The sequence below is a fragment of the Sturnira hondurensis genome, unplaced genomic scaffold, assembly GCF_014824575.4.
Source record: "Sturnira hondurensis isolate 20B ecotype Veracruz unplaced genomic scaffold, ASM1482457v3 Scaffold0002638, whole genome shotgun sequence".
Classification (NCBI taxonomy): Eukaryota; Metazoa; Chordata; class Mammalia; order Chiroptera; family Phyllostomidae; genus Sturnira; species Sturnira hondurensis.
The window spans coordinates 12,351,029-12,369,850 of NW_028075269.1; the positions used below are offsets into that span (position 1 = coordinate 12,351,029).

Genomic DNA, 18,822 nt, shown 5'->3' on the forward strand with positions numbered 1-18,822 from the left:
TGCTGTGTGAAATATCTGATATTTTCCTGCCAATGTTCTCCTCTAGGACTTTAATGGTGTTACAGTTTATATTTAAGTATTTTATCCATCTTGAATTTATTTTTGTGTATGGTGTAAGCTGGTGCTTGAGTTGCATTTTTTTGCACGTAGCCATCCAGTTCTCCCAACACCATTTGTTAAAGAGGGTATTTTTACTCCATTTTATGTTGCTGCATCAGTAAATGAATGGATCAAAAAACTATGGTGCATTTACACAATGGAATTCTATGCAGCAGAAAGAAAGAAGGAGCTCCTACCCTTTGCAACAACATGGATGGAACTGGAAAGCATTATGCTGAGTGAAATAAGCCAGGTGTTGAAGGACAAATACCATATGATCTCACCTTTAACAGGAAGCTAAACAACAAAACAAACAAGCAAGCAAAATATAACCAAAGACACTGAAATAGAGAACAGGCTGACAGTGACCAGAGGGGAGAGGGGAGGGAATTTCAGGGGAAATAGGGGAGGGATTTAGAGCAACATATATAAAGGATACATGGACAACAACTGAGAAGGGTGGAAATGGGAGGGAGGGGGGAGCACAGAGGGTAGGATGGGATGGGAGTAAGAGACAGAAAACTGTACTTGAACAACAATTAAATAAATAAATTAAAAATGGAAAAAAGAAAGCTATTTGTAGTATTTCAAATGTCTGAATGGATAATAAGGCTATGCAGACTATTGTTTGTTTTTGTGTTCTTTCAGATCATTCTTTGTTGGTTTATTAAGTATTTCAACAAATAATGAGTTATCTACTGCATGCCAGATCTATGTCAAGTGCTAGAAATTTTTTTAATGGCTAAAATAGGGATCCTTGTTGTTGAGACATTTTAACCACTGGTGGGGCAAAGAGACAAGTAAATGAATAATTACAAAACAGGATAACATGTACTAACAGAGAGGTTTATGGAGTACTTTGAGACATCCGAAGGGTTGGGGAAATGCTAATCCAGCTGGGGGTAGGGTCTTGGAAAGCTTCCTGGAGGAGATAATTGCTAAATCTAAGTTTACAGGGCATGTATAAATTAGCCAGATGGGTCCAAGGGAAAGATAATCTTGGCAGAGAAAAGATCATATACTTATATTTAAGGCTTTTAATTCTCCCGACTATTCATGCGTTGTATCAGAATCACATCAGAATTTTGAGTAAGAGGAAACTGTGGTGTCAGTCGTTTAAGCAAACAGGTTTATTTGTTTCACACAGTGTGTCTGGAGGAAGGTGACTGACTGAATGCTGGCTTAGGTTCGCTGCCTAATGTCAGTACCGCCGTGGGTCTCTGAGACTCCCCGAGCTTTTCCTTCATGCTTATTATTGTCTTATGATTTAAAAAAGGGCTGTGGCTTTGAGCATCATATACATTTTCAAGAATGAAGGAGAAGTCAGAAGAAGGGGCACATCTCTATTAAATCAGAAAAGCAAACACTTTGCTAGTGAACAGCCCCCCAAAACCAGAAGACTTACGCTTCTGTGTCATGGGCTTGAACTGGGCTCCCTGCACCCCCAACTGCAGGGCAGGTTTTGTATGCAAATATTTAGTTCTTCTGCCTCCCAGAGTACAGCAAGCCGGCAACGACTAAGCCAGCCAACCAATAATATATGCCAAATACGTTTCATTTCACGTGATCCTCATAACAAGCCCCTGAATTAGGAAGAGCAGGTTTTATTAGCTCTACTTAATGAAAGAAGAAACTGAAATTTGTAGAGCTAGGCGATGCCTAAAATCACAGAGCTTTATTTAGTGATAACAAAAAGAAAAGCAAAAGCTAATGTTCAATCTCCATTTGACTACCACATTTTCTCCTAATAATCGATTTTAGTGCCCATGTATATGAGGTAGATTAAAATGGCCATGATCTGAAAAGGGGGGTGTTATTTGTGTTCTCCTGTATGAAATGGCTGAATAGAAAAAAAATAAAAGTTCATGTTCATTGTATGCTTATTATATACCAGACTCCCTGCCACGCACTTCACGTATGTGCTTTCACTTCCTCCTCATACTGTCCTACAGGTGGGCTGTCCTGACTTTACAGGTGGGCACTGTGTAGTGTGAGGAGATACTGAAAAACTTGCTTCGGATCACCAAGCTAGCACCTGGCAGAGCCTGGACTCAAACCTCAGTTCCCCAGAATGCCAGCCTAGTGCCCTTCTTGCCTCTTCTGCCTTTAAACTGGCCTAACCACCATCTCCCTGGGGCTCCATCCAGCAAATGTGCCTTCTCAGTGACATTGCCCAGAGCCTGTGAAGCCACCCCATGCTGCTGTTACTCCTTTTAATTTGTTTGACACACTCCTGTCTCTTCGTTATTGGTTTTATGGACACAGAATCCAGCGACACATTATTTCAAATGTCCTGCCATTAGGAATGTATTTCCTTTCATTGCAATAGCACTGACCGTCGTGAATCCATTTTGTATCCGTGCAGATGTCACTGTGTTTGTGATGCTCCATTCTGATTTATGTTGGAGAATGAGCACTTACAGTGTTGCCCAGGCTCCTATTACTCCAGAGGAAATGGGGGACACCCTGTGTGTGTGCATGTGTTTTTGCATTTATTCAGCAAATGGGATGCTTTGGTCAGAATGACTTGTTCATCTGAAGTGAGAGTCTGGCCCCATCCTGGAAGGGCACATCAGAGGTCATTTGCTGTGCATATCGGCAAACTTTTGCAAATAGGTTCTTTGTGGATGGGTGTTTAGGCTCCATTAGCTAATGGGTACAAATTATGGTCAGATTTCATTAGAATGGAAAGAGGGAAAGCCTTGATGGTTGGGGGTGCCTCCAGAGGTCTTGTCTGCATGTGCACAGCCAGCAAGGCTGCTGATGTGCTTGGTGCCATTGTCGCCCACACACTGGCACAGCCTCTGTGAGGTCGAGGGCGAATAGTTGGAGGCCCAGTGGGAAGCAGAACGTGCTCTGTTTAGGATTAAGGATCTGAACTGATACTCACGGCCAGAGTCTGTGGAGTAGAGGGATGTAGTCAGAGGTTCTGAAATGCCAGACTGTGGGAGGAGGTAGATACTTTGTAGAGAGGCTGAGGTAGTCAGCTTTCCAAGAACGGTCTCTGCCATGTTTGAAACAATGTGTGGGCCATCATGCTACAGACGTTCAGCCTGTCTGTCTAACCAGGATTCTTGGGATGGCATATTTTTAGATATATCTATGCCAAACATATCCTCTTCAAGGATTGGCACTTCAGAGGTTAAAAGGTACCTGGAAAACCACCTGTAAGACTAAATATTATGAATCTTCATTCAAGGGTTCTGGAAATTTAAAAGGAGGCAATGTAGTGGTTTATAGAATGTAACAGTATCCTACTAAATTTCTATAAAATCCTACATTTTTATGCTACATCTATTTCAGCTAAATCTTTTAAATATGTAGGAGGTACCTTCAGTGACAGTTGGCTGCACAGTTTAGGATTACTGACTCGGTGACTCCAAGGCAATTGCAGAAGGAATGGAAGTTGCCAACTGCATTTAGGACGGGCACGTCTGTGTGTGTGTGCGAATGTGTATGTGAATGTGTGCACACACACTCGTGCAGTGTGCAGTTGTATCGGTGAGTCTGGAGATGTTTTGGTTGTTTAACACAAAAAGGGCACAGCCCCTCCTGAGATTCGGCTTGGGAGAGAGGGCCATTTCTCTCTGTAACTCTTAAGTCATCTTAAATTGCAGCGGCTTTTTGTTGCTTAAAAATCTATAATCAAAAAGCTAATCTGTGGGATTTCAGTATCTACCCTTTTCTGTTTCACGGGGAGTGTTTTCCCCTCCGGGTCTCTAGAGCCTTAGTTTTTACACAGTGTCTCGCCCAACGCTTCTGTCAGTATCTGAAAAACAGACTTGAAAGAACTGGTTTTCCAAATCCACCTAGAAAGACCAGTGCAGTGACCTTAAAGAAGTTACTGTTCTTTGCTTCCTTCCTGCCAAAAAGCTATTAACACTTGTCCTGTACCCAAAAGTTTACTTTTTACAGGAAATTACCTAGGGCCAACTGCACTATTTGGGAGATCAGTTAGAACACAAATGAACCCAGCTCTGAGTTGAGTCTCCGAGTCCTGTACTCTCTATTATTGCAAATTCAAATGGCAGAAATGCCCTCTGTACCCACTAAAAGAAAACCGCGAGAGGCAAACTCTTTTGGCCATCTGCATGCCCGGGCAGTCTGCCCACTGCTCACCGCTTTCCCCAGGGCTGGGGACTGGAGGCACATTTTCTTTCTCCTGGGCCCGGGTTGGTCTTGCTTCAACATGAAAAGCCTCTCTGAAAAGGGGGCAGAGATGAGGGTGGAGGCAGAAGCCGTCTGTTGCGGCGCTGGTGGAGGGTTTCTGTGGGCAGAGGGCAGATGATACAGTTACCACCAGAGCAGCTTTGAGTCAGAAACGCAGGAGACTGAAACCTGAGAAGAACCTCTAGGTCTCTGCATCCCTGTTGGGGACTCGATGAGTAGCTTGGACAAGAACCCAGTATCAGCCTGGTTCTCCTGCTCACTGCTGTATGCACAGTTAAGCTGCCTGCAAGCCTGGGAACCAGCCCAAACTGTCCTCCCGAGGACGTGCCCATTGCAAGAGAGTTCCTCTAACAAATGTGCCTTCGGGGGACTATATAACAAGGAGCAAAGCCATTTGCATTAATTCATCCTACACTTCTCTTTTGACTTTTAAAATGCTCAAGGTTCCTCCCATATGTATATATAGTATAAGTTTCTGGTCTCTACATAGCTGTGCTTGTAGTCTAAGTGACCAAACAGCAAGGGAAGGGACCGGCCCGAGAGAGTGCGGTTCTCTCTGTCCTGAACTCACGTCATCTGTGCTTTCCACCGCCGTTCTTGTGGTGTACTCGTTCTTCGCTGGGAAACAAACTCAGGACTTAAAGACTTACTTTCAACATAATAACTAGCACCTACGGAATGAGAACAAGTTGATGATGCCAAACCTATACGTATTTTCCAAAACCGTGTCTTTGAGATAAAACATAAATTACAATGATGGTTATCATTTATAAAGTATTTATTTTATGTTGTGCCAAATCCAATATTAAGGACCTTCGTGAGATATCTTATTTAGTGTCACAACTACTGTAGTGCAAGGTTTAGTGAGGTCACTGAAACTCAGAGAGGAAAGTGACTTTCCCGAGGTTACGTGATCTACTCACTTGGCTCCCAGTCCTTGCCCTTGCGACAGGTATTGACAGCCGTGAGACTGAAGAAAGTTCCATCAGAGACTCTGTCAGCCCACGGAGAATAGACAGGTTCACTCTCCCTTTCATCGGGAGGACAGGGCAGCCACTGGGCCCTACAGGCCACCCACGTGAATGCCTGATGACCCAGCAGTAACAGCCCCCGCAGGTTGGTCAGAGGATGCAGACTTGGGTTCCCAGCCCAGCTCGATGTTTGCTTTGCTGAGAAGGACGTAGGCTTTGCAACTGGGCGAACCTGGGCTCCAAGTGTGCTCAGGTGACTGACCCCTCTGAACCTGAGCTTCCACATGTGAAAGAGGAATCCTGGTGTCTCCCTCACAGACAAGCAGTGCAGATGGGATGAGAGAGAACATGTAAGTACCTGTTGTAGTACATGCTCACTGAATAATTTTTTTAAACACATAATTCCTTGGTAGGAATGCAGATCGGTTTAGCCACTGTGGAAAGCAGTATAGAGTTACCTTAAAAAATTAAAAATGGAACCGCCTTTTGACCCAGCAATCCCACTTCTGGGAATATAGCCAAAGGAACCCGAAACACTAATTTGAAAGAACATACACACCCCTATGTTCACTGCAGCCTTATCTGCTATTGCCAAGATTTGGAAACAACCCAAAGACCCATATGCAGATGAGTGGATAAAAAAGCTGTGGTACATTTTTGCAATGGAATACTGTTAGGCAGTTAAAAAAGAAGGAAACCTTACCTTTTGTGACAGCATGGATAGACCTAGAGACTACTATGTTATGTGAAATAAGCCAGTCAGAAAAAGACAAGTACTATATGATTTCACTTATATGTGGAATGTAATGAACAGAATAAACTAACAAACAGATGTACTAAAGAATTGCACACCCCAAACCTATATAATTTTATTAGCCAATGTCATCCAACTAAATTCAATAAAATTTTTAAAAATAATAAAATACATAATTGCTTAAAATGTCTTTTTACTATGTTTGTGTTAGCAAAAGTTTTCCCAGGCACCCTGAAGTATTGTGGCCCCAGCAAGAGAACATTTAAAAGATACAAGTGTTCTTCAGTTTCCCCAAGGCAAGCCCGTTCCTTAGAACCAACTTTGCTTTTTATGACCTGTTTTTCCCTCAAGATAGGAGGTGGGCTGATGCCTTCTCTTCTGGCCCCCCGTCCTCTGTATGGCTCTCCCCAAAATATTCTCTCACCTCCCGTTTGTAATTTTCTTAAGTGCTTTCAGTGGCTGCTTGACACCAGAAGGATATTCCCAGCAGGCACTCAGCTTGTAATTGCTGCTTGTTGCTTGATGTGAACTCGTGGCTGACCTCTGGGAAAGCGGTGGGCACTGGAGGAGGGGGTCAGGCTCTGCCCCAGGAGAGCGTGATGGTGGTCCCTGATGATGGTCCCTACGCAGTGGGCAGGCAGCCGAAGGAGAGGCTGCAGGGGTTGCTTTCACACCTCCCTCACCTCTGTCCTGTGTGTCTGGAAGTGGAGTAGGTAGAGGGTTATGATGCAGGTAAACTCCAACACTCTGAAGCAACACCAGGCAAACACAAAGCAAAACAAAAGCGAAGATAATAAACAGAGGGCAGCTCCCTTTCAGCAGGGCCTCTGTCACCACTGTGAGGATAAATGCAAGGCCCTTAGGTGCGTCCTGCATCCCTGAGAACCAGACACACATCACTGCTTGGCCTGTCCCCGGGGGCCTAGATGGCCTCCCACTTGTTTTAACCTGTTACTTTCTTCATCAGGGGAAGGGGATTGGAGTATGAGAAATGGGTGAGAGGGCTGCAAATCCCGCACACCTTCATTTCACAACCTTAGACAGATGCTGCTCATCGGGATTGTTAAATGGTGAGTCACAACACACGCCCTGGAGCAACAGCAGCTGGCCAGCGGGAGAAGGAAAAGCCAAGCATCACTCGGGGTTAATAGGGCCACAGGAGATGCCTTGGTGACTGGTGATCAATGCCAGGGAAATAGATTTCACATTAAGTGTTTTAGAACCATTCTCGTGTGACTCTGTTAGACACTGTGGGCCTTTGCCCCAAGCCACACACAGCCAGGACTTCATGAGGAGGGGTCCAGTGCCCCCCACCGTTCACAGCCTCCACCTTGAGCTCTTCATCCCTGCTCAACTCGTGCTCCACTTCCTAGCCTTCCTGGGCCTTCCAAAGTTCTCTCTTTCTAGTGAATGACCCTGTTCATGGACGTGGCTCTCTGCTGAAGGCTGCCGCACATTGCGGGCTCTGACTCCGGCCATGCCTCCATGGCAATTGCTCACACGTACTCTCTTCACTAGGCCGCTTCTAGCTCTCACATGGCCTCTCTGGCCCTCAGTGTCCTGCCTGTCTCCCACCCCCATGGTCAGAGTAACCTCTGAGTTCCCCTTGGTCCTACAGGGGGACCCAGACTCTGAGTCTGACAGGTGGAAGCTGTAGGCCTGAAGGCTGGCTGTGAGTTGGGTAGAGAAAGGGGAAGGATACCGGTATTGGAGGCTGGGGCAAGAAAGGTCCTTGCTATGACTAGTTAATGGCTGTTAAGACTGTCAGTTGTGAAGGAGGAGTTTAGAACTGGCTGTCACAGAGATTTAAGGATTATCTGTGGGTTTCAGTGCCATTACTGTGCTTTACCAGGGAGGAGTTAGAATGAAAGAGAGAAAATGAAGCCCCTAGGATGGAGTTATGGCAGATTCATGGACTCATTCTCCTCCCCTCCTCCAGACCGTTTTTACATTTCCCTGCCCAGCCTAACTTGAGAGTCTGGTTCTGACCCCTAGCCAGCGTCCTTTACAGCCACGCTGTGAACACTCGGGCCAATTAAAATGAGTCAGAGCCAAGTGGGTGGTCATCTCGCATTTCTCGTGGACCGATATCTCCTGCCTTGGTTGCTAGGCCACAGAATTCATCTGACCCCTCTCCGTGCCCGGTGTCCCCACGCCCTTCAGTGGGCAAGAGCAGCGCAGGGTCAGCGGCCAGTGCCTGCGTCCCGCCAGGGCTCAGAGCACTGGCAGAAACCAGACTCGGGTCGTGACGACACAAAATGGTACTTACGGGCAGTGAAGGATGTGACCCAGGGAACTGTGTTGTGGTAAACGCTTCACAGTAAGTGCATCTCATCCTTACATCATACACAGTACACTTACACAGTGTTACGTGTCAATCATATCTCAACGAAGTGAAGGGGAAGAGAAAGTAGACTTAGGAGAGACGGGGGAAGCAGTGTGAGAAGAAAATAAGCTTCCTTTCTCCAGCTGAACATGCAACAAGTATTTCCACAGGCTTTTCTTAAACTTCTGTGATAGAATGATCATCTTCCTAAGTGGCTTTCATGTCTCATAGCAGATGTTTTGTTTTGTTTTAACTCAAAAATGTCCCCTAAAAGAATCTTTCATGTTTTCCCCAGTGTGGTTAACTGAAATGTTTATTTTTGTTGTCATTCCCTCCCTCCTACCCCTCAGTGCTGGGCCGAGTGAAGACCTCAGTGGAATGTTTTAAGTAGTGAAGGGGTGGGGAAAGCCAAAGGTCTGCACGCTTGTTACTAACTTCTCGTGCTGGAATAGAAGGGCCATCGGATGTATTTATTCTTCCATATAACATTTAAATCTGTTGGGACTCGATGTGAGAGCCTCAGCAGCCATCCAGTCGAGGAAGGAAGAAGGGACAGAACCTGTTCCTCTCTGTCCCAAAGCCAGGGTGAGAGTCTGACAGCAGGGAGCCCACTAGATTGCTGACAGATGTCCCTCAGCCACGCAGCCTGAGGAGGTGACTGGGCCTTAGTCAGCAATATAGGAGACATTCTCCTGGTGCCTTTGGGGTGCTTGGGTGGCCTGCTCTGGCTGGGCCCTGTCACCAGGCCAGCGGAGAACAGTTACTTTCCAGACATCATACATCTGTCTTAACGGCATCTGATTGATGTAGAGACCAAGTCACAAACAGGTTCTTCTGCAGATGGATGAAACAGGTCTGAAGGGGCAGGATTGTGTCCTTTGGGTGTGACAGCAGAGGTGGCTTCAGGGAAAACTAGGAGGAAGGCAGAGAGTGTCGTTCCTGGTGTCTGCCTGCCCCTGCGGCACCCTGTGCTTACACCTTGGTCCTGACCCTTGAAGGTGATCCTTTTTCTTCCCCCAGTGAACTCGGTCATCCCCTCATCCCCTCAGCTTCTAAATTACAGCTGGCTTACCCCAAACCCATCTGCGCTCTAGTGGTTTACGGTGCTCCTTCCTATAGGCTACTCTTGTCTGTAATATCTGCCAAGTTTTAACGTAGGAGCTCAGCCAGAGAAGTGAAGGACCTTAGACTAAAGGGACAACTTTGACAAGGTCTCTGGGCATTTTAATGACTGTCGGGGAGATCTTTTGAATGTGGCAAAGGCCGGGCTGCTTTTCACATGAAGTCCAGTTGGATCTCTGTTGCTGCTTCCAGGGCCTAGGGCAGCCCTTTGATCCAAAGCAGTGGCTTTGTTCAGTCTTGAGACTGGATGGAGACCTGACGCATTCAGTTCCTCTCTTCTCCGCTTCAGCTCTCCTGTTTGGTGTGTTCATCTTCCTCCATGTCTTGGGTCACCTTCTTTGCATCTGACAGCACTGACCTGGAGTCCTTGGAGAGCCTGGTGAAAGTGGCGGAATATAGATGGACATGATGTCCGTCTCCCCTGCCGGTGTCTGCATCAAGCAGCCTTCTTCCCGGTGGGGGGTGCGGGGGGGCAAGGGGGGCGGGCAGATTCCTGCCGTCTGGACCTGCTGGCTGCATCACGAACGTTTGGAATACTAGGGATAGGGATAGTTTTCTTACCTTCTCTTTGTCTCCTGGGAGACTCATAACAACGTTTACTGCAAGGGCAGAGAAAGGGCAGAGAGAGGGCAGAGTCATAAAACAGGCAGGCAACCAGACCCTGGTCCGAATGGTTCCCATTCACAAATGTCCACTCCGTAGTTACACTCATCTTAGAGAAAACGTGTTGGCAGGGATGCCTGAGTTATTAACTCAGCACCAGAAACCACCTTCTAGTTTGCTGTGTCCCATACCAGAGCCCTCTCACTGTCCCTGGGCCTTAGCCCCGTGGACAGGTGAGTCTGGCTTTGGCAAAGAGAGAGCCCTTGGCAGTGCTGGGGAGCCAGCATCTCTTCGCTGCAGACCACCAGGATCATCCAGTGGCACCTGTGTTACTGTTACAAGTGAGTCTCAGACTCGCACTGATGGTATAATCACGTTTGAGCAGCCTGAGGCCTGCCTGCCCCCCACGCAGGCTTTATACCGAGTTACCATTGTGTGTTTGTTTTCCTTTCCTCCCTGAAACATCTGTTTGTGCTGCCTTGGGAGTGTCTGGGTGTGTTGAGCACAGCCCTTCTTCACATTTTGGAGTGCTGGCAGCGTGGGCGACACCACGTGGAGCCTGGCACTCTTCTCATCTCCTGTCCTTTCCCATCCGCGGCCCCCATCTTCTTAGCAGACATTTCAAGCATAACCCCTGGAGGTGAGCGTTAGGAGCTGTGACAAGACACTCTTTCTGCCAGGGTACCCACTCACACCATCTCCAGCCATTCCGAACTTTCCACAGCAACCTGGGCACACCAGGCCGTCGCATCATCAGGAGCTTGTCCAAGCTGTTTCCTCCACCTGGCTGGCTTCCTTCTGGCCCCCTAGTCTTCCTAGAAAATGCCAGTCTGTCTATCAACATTGAACAGTTGTCTCTTCTGACTCTGTAAGTGAATCTAGCACTTCTCTCATACCACAGAGACTACATTCTTTGCCAGGTTGTAAGCTCCTCAAGGGTAGGGAGCCTATCCGAGTCCCCTCTGGGTTCCCAGCGCTGGCAGGTGATCCGGGCTCGGCCACTGTGAGGTGAAGGAGAAGCCACCGGCTTGGGGATGGGAGCAGAACTTGGGTCGGCGCTCACTGCCTGTTAGTAAGTATGTGAGGCAGGTGACGTTTGGTTATCTCATCCAACATGCAACCCACCAAATAATGATAATAACACACGTCTAACGAGTGTGTCTATGTGTCATTATCCTCATCTTACAGAGGTGGCAACTTAGAGGCATCTCACCCCGGGTCCGACTGCTCGTGTGTGCTGGGACGCAGTCTGGAGGCCGTGTCTCTGACTCTTCGTCGTGAGCCTTTTCCTCTGCCGCCCCCCACCCCAGTCACGAACTCAGCTCTCCCACTTCCAGCTTCCACCTCCATCCTCAGCTGACGTTTCATCTGAGAGAAGGAGGGGAGCAATGAATAGGTACCCCTTTACTTCCATCTTGGCCTGGATGTCTTCACACCATCCTCACCTCTCTCCCTCCATGGACTATTTAGGGTGAGGGTGGATGGTTAAAGTTTTGGAATCCAAGCCTTGAGCACAGTTCACAGCTGGAGTGAGCAGGGCTGGAAGTTGCCAAAAGTGCAGCTGTTTATAAAGAAGCCAGATGAGAACATTTCCTCTTGGTGGTGAATTGGTTCTTCAGCTTTCCTTGCTTGGGGAGGGCTAGACATGAACTTGCTTCTTTTTTGTCCTCAGCCATACAGAACTCCTTGTTCATCAAACACACACATTCTTTACCAGTAAGGCATAGTTATTTGTGTGAGGAATCATGGCTTATGTACCTTGTTTTAATCCACGCCTGGTGCCCCCAGTGGTTATATGTATCTGGTGATTGCAAGGACTGTTAGAAAAACAGTGGAGCCTGGGTTCACCTGTAGAAGTAAGCTGTTCATGAGATTACTGAGCAGTATCTCTAAGACCCACAGGCTGCCCACTGTTTGCCTGGGATGCCTTGGAGGTTTCTAGAACAGGAATATATTATGGGGCTGTTTTGATCATTCACTGTTCATTCATTCAAAAAATATTTGTGGAGGCTTCACAGGTGCCAGGTACTGTGCACATTATCAGGTACTGGTGATATAGTCGGCAGCAACATAGTTAAAGACCCTTACCATCTCAAAAGAATTGCAGATAGTTCTCAGCACTGGGAAGACAATGCAACAGTCTAATGCAGTTAGGGGTGGGGTGGGCACTCTGGGTTGCTTGGTCAGGGAAGGCCTCTGCGAAGGTGACATTGGAGCCGAGACCTGAATGTTACGGAGCCAGTCCTTCTCAGCTGTGAAGGGAAGAGCTTTTGAAACAGAACAGCATATGCAGAAGCCTTATGGCAAGAACACGCCCTGCTTATGCGAGGGGCAGAAATAAAGCCGCTGTGCTTGGGAGGTGGCACGAAATAGCTCAGAAAGGTAGTCAGGGGACAATCGTGTAGAGATTTGTGGGCTGTGAGCTTTACTCTAAGGTTGTGGGAAGCCAGTGAAGGATTTTTAAGTGGGGCAGTAACATAATCCTTTGTACATCTAAAAAATATGTCTCTGAATGCTGTTCGCAAATGGAACAGGAGTGAAGGGTAGAAGTGGGAAGTCACTAGTCAAAAGGCAAGTGGCGTGGAGAAGAGGAATGAACGGACGTGGGCAGGCAGTGCAGTGGGGTCCACGGGACCTGCCGGTGCGCCCAAGGGGAGAGGGAGGCGGTACTTCCAAGGTTCTGAGCACAGTGGTTGGCACGTATAAGCCGCTTAATAAATGGCCGCTCTTCACTGGCATTATTAACAAGTGGCTGTTATCAAACACCAAGGAACTAGGCTTAGAAGGAAGCGTGAACACACTCATATGGCAGCCGGGCACCTCCAGGGCTGGTATAGCAGCTGTGTTAGCTCTTTTGTTACTAACTGGCGTTCTCAGAGAGAACGGGGCTTGCAGGCCTGACGGTGGATTCAGGAGCTAGAGATTCTGACTCCCAGTTCATCTCACGGTGCCGTCAACTCCCTCTATGACTTTCAGCCTCTTAGCTTTGATTTCTTCGTGGGATGTCCCTAAATGACTATAACATGTATTGCGTATTTTCTGCATGCCAGCAGCATGCCGGGCCCTCTGTCCGTGAATCCTCACTTAACCTTCCCAGTAGCTCTTCCAGGCAGGAACACCAAACTCAGAATCCCACAGCTAGTAAATGGCGAAGCCGTGGCATAAACCTCCTGTTCCTAACTCTTAAATCCACATTCATACCCTCCGTGCTACGAGAAGTAGCACTAGGTGTTGAGAGTTGGTAGGCTTCCAATTTCCAACTTTCTACAACTTCCAGACCTCAGTTCAAGGTCATCATGGGACTCAAAAGCCACTGAGAACTAATCTGGGACACAGTAAAAAAATAAAAACAAAAGCCTGCCATTCATACAGAGATTAGAGATTAGGGTCCAGAGTGTGTGCATTGATCCTTTCTCCTTCTCCCTGTGGTACCTTGTGAGATGCAGGAGCTGCAGCAACAGGCACTTTGAAGCCCAGCATTTTATTAAATCTGATGTTTAAGGTTTCTGTGGAAGGAAGCTGCTTGAAAGAGATTTGGTTTCCGTTATTCACTTGCAAAATAAAAGATGAAACTAGGTCGATGATTTCCTGAAGGTGCAGAAAGCAAGCAGGGAAGGTAAACAAACCCTTAGCTATTTTCTACTTCTGAGCCCCCACCCCCTGGAGTTGCCTGAGCCCCAATGGAGCCTTTGAGAAGGTTCTCTTTAGACCTCACAGGGGTGGACGGTTATGGGAAAACCGCCAGTGCTTGGGAGGGGAAGGAGGTTGGGGAAGGCCAATGGAAAAGCAGAGAAAACGGAAAGCCTTTTCTTTTCATCTTACTGCCTCCGTGGTGTTTCATCTTGAAATTCAACAGGACACTGAGAAATGGCGTGGAAATTATTTCAGAGAGGAGAAACACCCCGTCACAATCTCATCCCCCCAGACCTGCTGAAACTGCCCCAGGGTTGGCGAGGGCGTGGGGGCCTGGGCGTCCTCACACCTATGTGAGTCGGGATTGTACGTGAGCACGAGATGATTCTGGGAGGGCAGCTTAACGATAGTACGCCAAATCCCTTTAGAAATCACGGCGTTTTATGGGTGGAGAACCATCTGATTATAGACTGGGGCAGGAAATGTACCAAATGAGCCCGGAGCATTTTGTAGTGCCTGAAAGTCAGGAAGTGCTAAAAAATGAATGAATGGCACACACGGAAGGGGGACTGTCAGAGGGCCGTCGTCGCGGGCCAGAAGGGCTCCCAAAGGCCGAGCTCAACAAGCTGAGCAACAAGATAAAGTGGTAGTGGATTATAACCCAAAGCGTAAACTAAATATCCTGAGCCCATACTGATAAAAAATAAAGGATTGAATAAATACACAAACAAAGGAGAAGAGTTTCAAATAATTATGTAGATACCTGACCCTGAACAACGAGGGGGAACGTAACTCCTCGCCCCTTAGGTGTGGCTTTCGCACAGTGACTTCCTTGCACAGACGCGTGGGGAGGGAAGAGAGGAGCTCGGCAGAGGAGGAGTCTGAACAAACGCTACCTGAGCTGGGTCATCAAGGTCAACACAGACAGTGCTAGGTCACGTCGGTAGTGCGTGCCCTCCATACCGTGTGATGAGAACGCTGCTTGACCTCTAGTTTTCTAATGGCCCGTGACTATGGCCTAATCATGAGCAAAACATCAAAACAAATCCCAGTTGAGAGACACTCTAAAAATAACTGATCAGTATTCTTCAAAACTGTCACCAGAATCAAAAACAAGAAAGTCTGAAAATTTGTCACAGCTAAGAGAAACCTAAGGACCCATGATAACTAGAAGTACTGTGGTATCTTGGGTGAAATCTGGAACCGAAAAAAGACATCAGGGAAAAACTAAGGAAATCTGAGTAAAATGAGAACTTCAGTTAACACTGATGTACCAATATCGATTCATTGTAACAAATATTCTGTACTAATATAAGATGTTAATAACAGAGGAAAGTAGATAGTAGAACCCTCTGTATCATCTTTGTAATTTTTCCGTACATCTTAACCTATTCTCAAAAATAAAGTTTTTCTAACCTTTGACCCAGGAGTTTCCCTTCTGGGAACTTTTGGGGGGAAATCATTTAAGGGTAAACCAAAAAATTCATCCACACGGATGCGTGTCCCAGAAGTGAGTGAAAAGGCGGAAATGCTCTGTGTCCAACCAGTATAGGTGAAGGGAATCCATACAGTTCAGGCATGGATCTTCGTCTCACAGAAATACCGTGCTTGGGAAGGAAGGCATTCCTGGTTGCTAGTGGAGTGGAAAAGCAGGCTATGAAAGCACCTGTGAAATGTGTATTTCCACATATGCATAGCAGGGCACAGATACATATATTTCAGTGTGTTAATGTTATCACCTGTGGATAACACCATAGATTTTTTTCTTTTTATAGAAGCAGTACTTTTTGTTACAGATCAGCAAAATGGAAAAACTTACTTTTTGAATTTAAGAAAGAAAAAAGAACGCTGGAAACAATTCCATGACAATCCAGCAACAGTAGCAAAAGAAGACTCAGTCCTAAAGAAAGACACTCAAGAACAGACGGGGCATAGGCAGGCGAGGGGCCCGCTGCCTGCTCCTTCTGTTCAAGTGCCTCCCTGTAGAAGGCGCTGCTGAGCAGGCCTGCTGGTGCCTTCCCATCTGCCGCAGAACAGGCCGCCACACATGCAGGCCCACATACCCAGTTCAAGAACAGTAGCCACCTATGAAATCGGCAAGCAAGTTGCATGGTGCATGGAGATGATCAAATTTGGTGTTGTGGTCCAAGTGTGGACCACTAGAGACCCAAGCTTCTCTTAGAGGCATCCCCACGGGTCTGCAGAGGCAAAGGCAGCTGCGAGGGCAGAGCAAGAAACCCAGAGTCTGCAGTCCCTTCTCCAGTAACCCTAACCGTACCCGGCATTTTTCCACCTGACAACAGAACTTTCATGTACCTTCCATTTCACTGCAAGAACCCCCAGAGGTAGGATGTTATTGCCTGGTTTTTAAAGTGAAATTGGGCCTCATAGAACATGAATGGCTGTCACCTCCTGGTGAGTAACTGGGGGTCAGAAGATATAGGTACACCTCTCACCCCTTACTCAAGTCCAGGTTCATTTCTGAGGCTTCTAGAGTCTGCATAATCTAGATGTACCACTTACAAGCTGTGTGCCTGGACCAAGCAGTGGAGCTTCTCTCAGCCTCAGCTTTCTTATCTGTACAATGGAGATGATAATATCTACTGTTAGGGTTTGGCGAGATAGTGTATACAAGGGGGACCCCCAAAATACCAGAATTGTCTTCTGGAGAGTGGGCCCCATATAGTACAGGCTTCCCCCGCTAGGTGAGTGTTCTAGGAACCCATCTGGATAAGTGGACCAGCTGGACTTGTCATGAGAGGTTGTATTTAGCGTCAGTGAATTTTTTTGAAGACTCTTTCAGCGTGTTTGCCCATTTCATGATGGGTGATTTATGAGTGCACCTGCCCACACTGCCCTGAGTTTGCATTAGTTTTTGACCAAAAACAGCATGACCCCCGTGGCCCCCATCCCCCCCCATGTACCTGATCTTTCCCCAAGCGATATTTTTTTTGTTTCCCTGGATGAAGAAAGTCCTCAAAGGAAGTATTTTGCCAATGTGGAAGAGATGAAACAAAAAACGGCAGAAGCACGAAAAGGCATCAAAATCAATGAGTTCACAACTGTTTTGAGCAGTGGGAAAAACATCTCAATAGGTGTACCGCATTGAATGGAAAGTATTTCTGAGATGACTGAAGTTTAAACATCCAAGAATAAATACACAATTTTTATAAATAAACTCTGGTTTGGGGGATCCTCCTTGTATTACTCAGCACAGAGCATGAAGCATTAAATCAGCCCTCTGTAAACAGTGGTTATTACTGAAGGAGAGACGACCGCAGGACAGAGTAGAAGGTGATCTACAGAGAGAGGAGCCCTTCTTTCTGTCGTTCCTGTGCTTTGAGTAAGAAGACGTGACAAGACTAGCATCGCCTGAGACTTTCTAAAGGAACGTGACGAAGTGGGGGACCGTGGCGCTTTTGTTCCTATCACCGCTTATCCAGCGGTCTGTACTAGGTACTGATCAAGCAGTTAACATTCATCAACCCGGTTTGGGGGGCAGCCGGAGAACGAGGTGAAAGACCTTGGAATGTCGAGGCCAGCCTTCAGCCTGAAATGGAGAGGAGTGGGAAGGAAAAATGCACAGGAAGCGAGAGAGAGGGCAGTAGCGGTGAGAGCTACTCAATTAGCTCAGCAAGTGTCTAAGAAAGGAGCCTCGCTCTTGTCCGGTTTGGAATTCCCTAAATTTTACTCACCACGCAAGGCGTCCTAGTCTCCTAATGAGGAAACTGGGTCCCGGCCGCACGGCAGCACCAGGATTGGGACTGTGAGGTTCTGCATGTGTTTCTCAGGTAACCGGGATGAAGTGAGGACATTTTACTTCGTGTTATAGTTGGGTCTCACTTCATTCCTAAATGTTTGAGTTCTGAGTCCCTGTAGCTCAGTGACCCCGTCACTTTTAGCCCAGGCTGTTGGGACACGTGACATGGGAAACCTGGGTGGCAGCTCCACTCTGTCTTGTGCGGTGTGTCCGGGTCTGAGTGTGTGGCCCACATCCTGAGTCGGGCTGATCACAGTCTTCCAGAACCGGGCGGCCACAGTCTCAGATGGTGTCACAGGCTTTCCCGTCAGCTGCTCATGAGATACCTGTGTGGCTTCATTCTTGGAGAATACTAAATCTATCTTTCTGAACCTCGGGTGATTCTAGGCTTCCTCCCTTGTTGCTAGCCCTTAATTCCTCGACCCTCCTGAGTTGAATAACCCTTTTACAGCAATAATTAACAGATAGCCACAGATTGAGCAGATATGAGTGATGCCAAACCAAATTAAGTTGTGTCATATTCTCAGGAAGAGAAACCTTTGCACTTGCAAGGTCAGAGTGCCTTCCACCGCATTTATCAACTTCCTCTGATAAGCCTGCACCTCCGGGGACAGAAGCCAGCGGTCTGAGCTGCCCATCTGTGTGGGCCGTCAAAAAAATCGTCAGGCAGCGAAACCCCTCCATCGTCCTCATTTTATCAGCAGGGGGCTGGGGGCTCAGTGCAAGTGGGGTTTGTGGCCTGCCTCTCACAGGCACCACCACGGACAAGAAGGGGTCCCCATCGGTGTGCCCAACTGACAAGGGGGCACGGCATCCTGCTGCCTGGGGCTCCCTAGTCCCATTCCGTCCCCGGGACCCCTGCCCCCAGCCAGGGAAGTGCTGAATGCCTCACCGCCCCCCCAGTGGGGGTGTAGCCACTCTCAGCTTCTTCACCTAATTTTTTTGTTCTTATGCCCCTAAAATAATTTAGAAAAAATGATATGCCTCTTTGCCCATTTTTAACTCCTGAAATTATATTACAAATTTAGATAGTGGAAAAGGATGTATGAGTATTTATTTATTTATTTAGGGCATATGACTTTGACATGTTTTTGTCAAAACTTTGGCACTGAAGATTTAACATACTAAATTAGTAGATAAAATTCACCTTATAATTGGCAAAGATTATATTGGCAAAGATTGGCTTTCATGGTCAAGCTGTCCAGCCAGATTTGTCTTGCTTTCTGTCAGATCCAGCTCTGACTTTATTTTTCAATTCAAATAAACATAGAACAGCTCTGTACACCTCGTGACAACCATCTCACTTCTAAAATACAAGTTTTTAGTCTGTGGGTAGACAGAGAAGGACATACAGCCTTGCCAAGGGTTCAGTGCCTGCATGAGC

The 18,822-nt window shown here is 47.1% G+C and overlaps 1 protein-coding gene and 1 non-coding gene across 2 annotated transcripts in view; both read left to right on the forward strand.

Annotated features, from left to right (window-relative positions):
• Positions 1-18,822, forward strand: part of TRIM44 (tripartite motif containing 44) — a 117,003-nt gene that overhangs the window by 86,295 nt on the left and 11,886 nt on the right. The window lies entirely within an intron of this gene.
• Positions 1,817-1,953, forward strand: LOC118983235 (small nucleolar RNA SNORA29). The gene has a single exon (XR_005065670.1). It is a non-coding gene; the product is annotated as a small nucleolar RNA SNORA29 (small nucleolar RNA).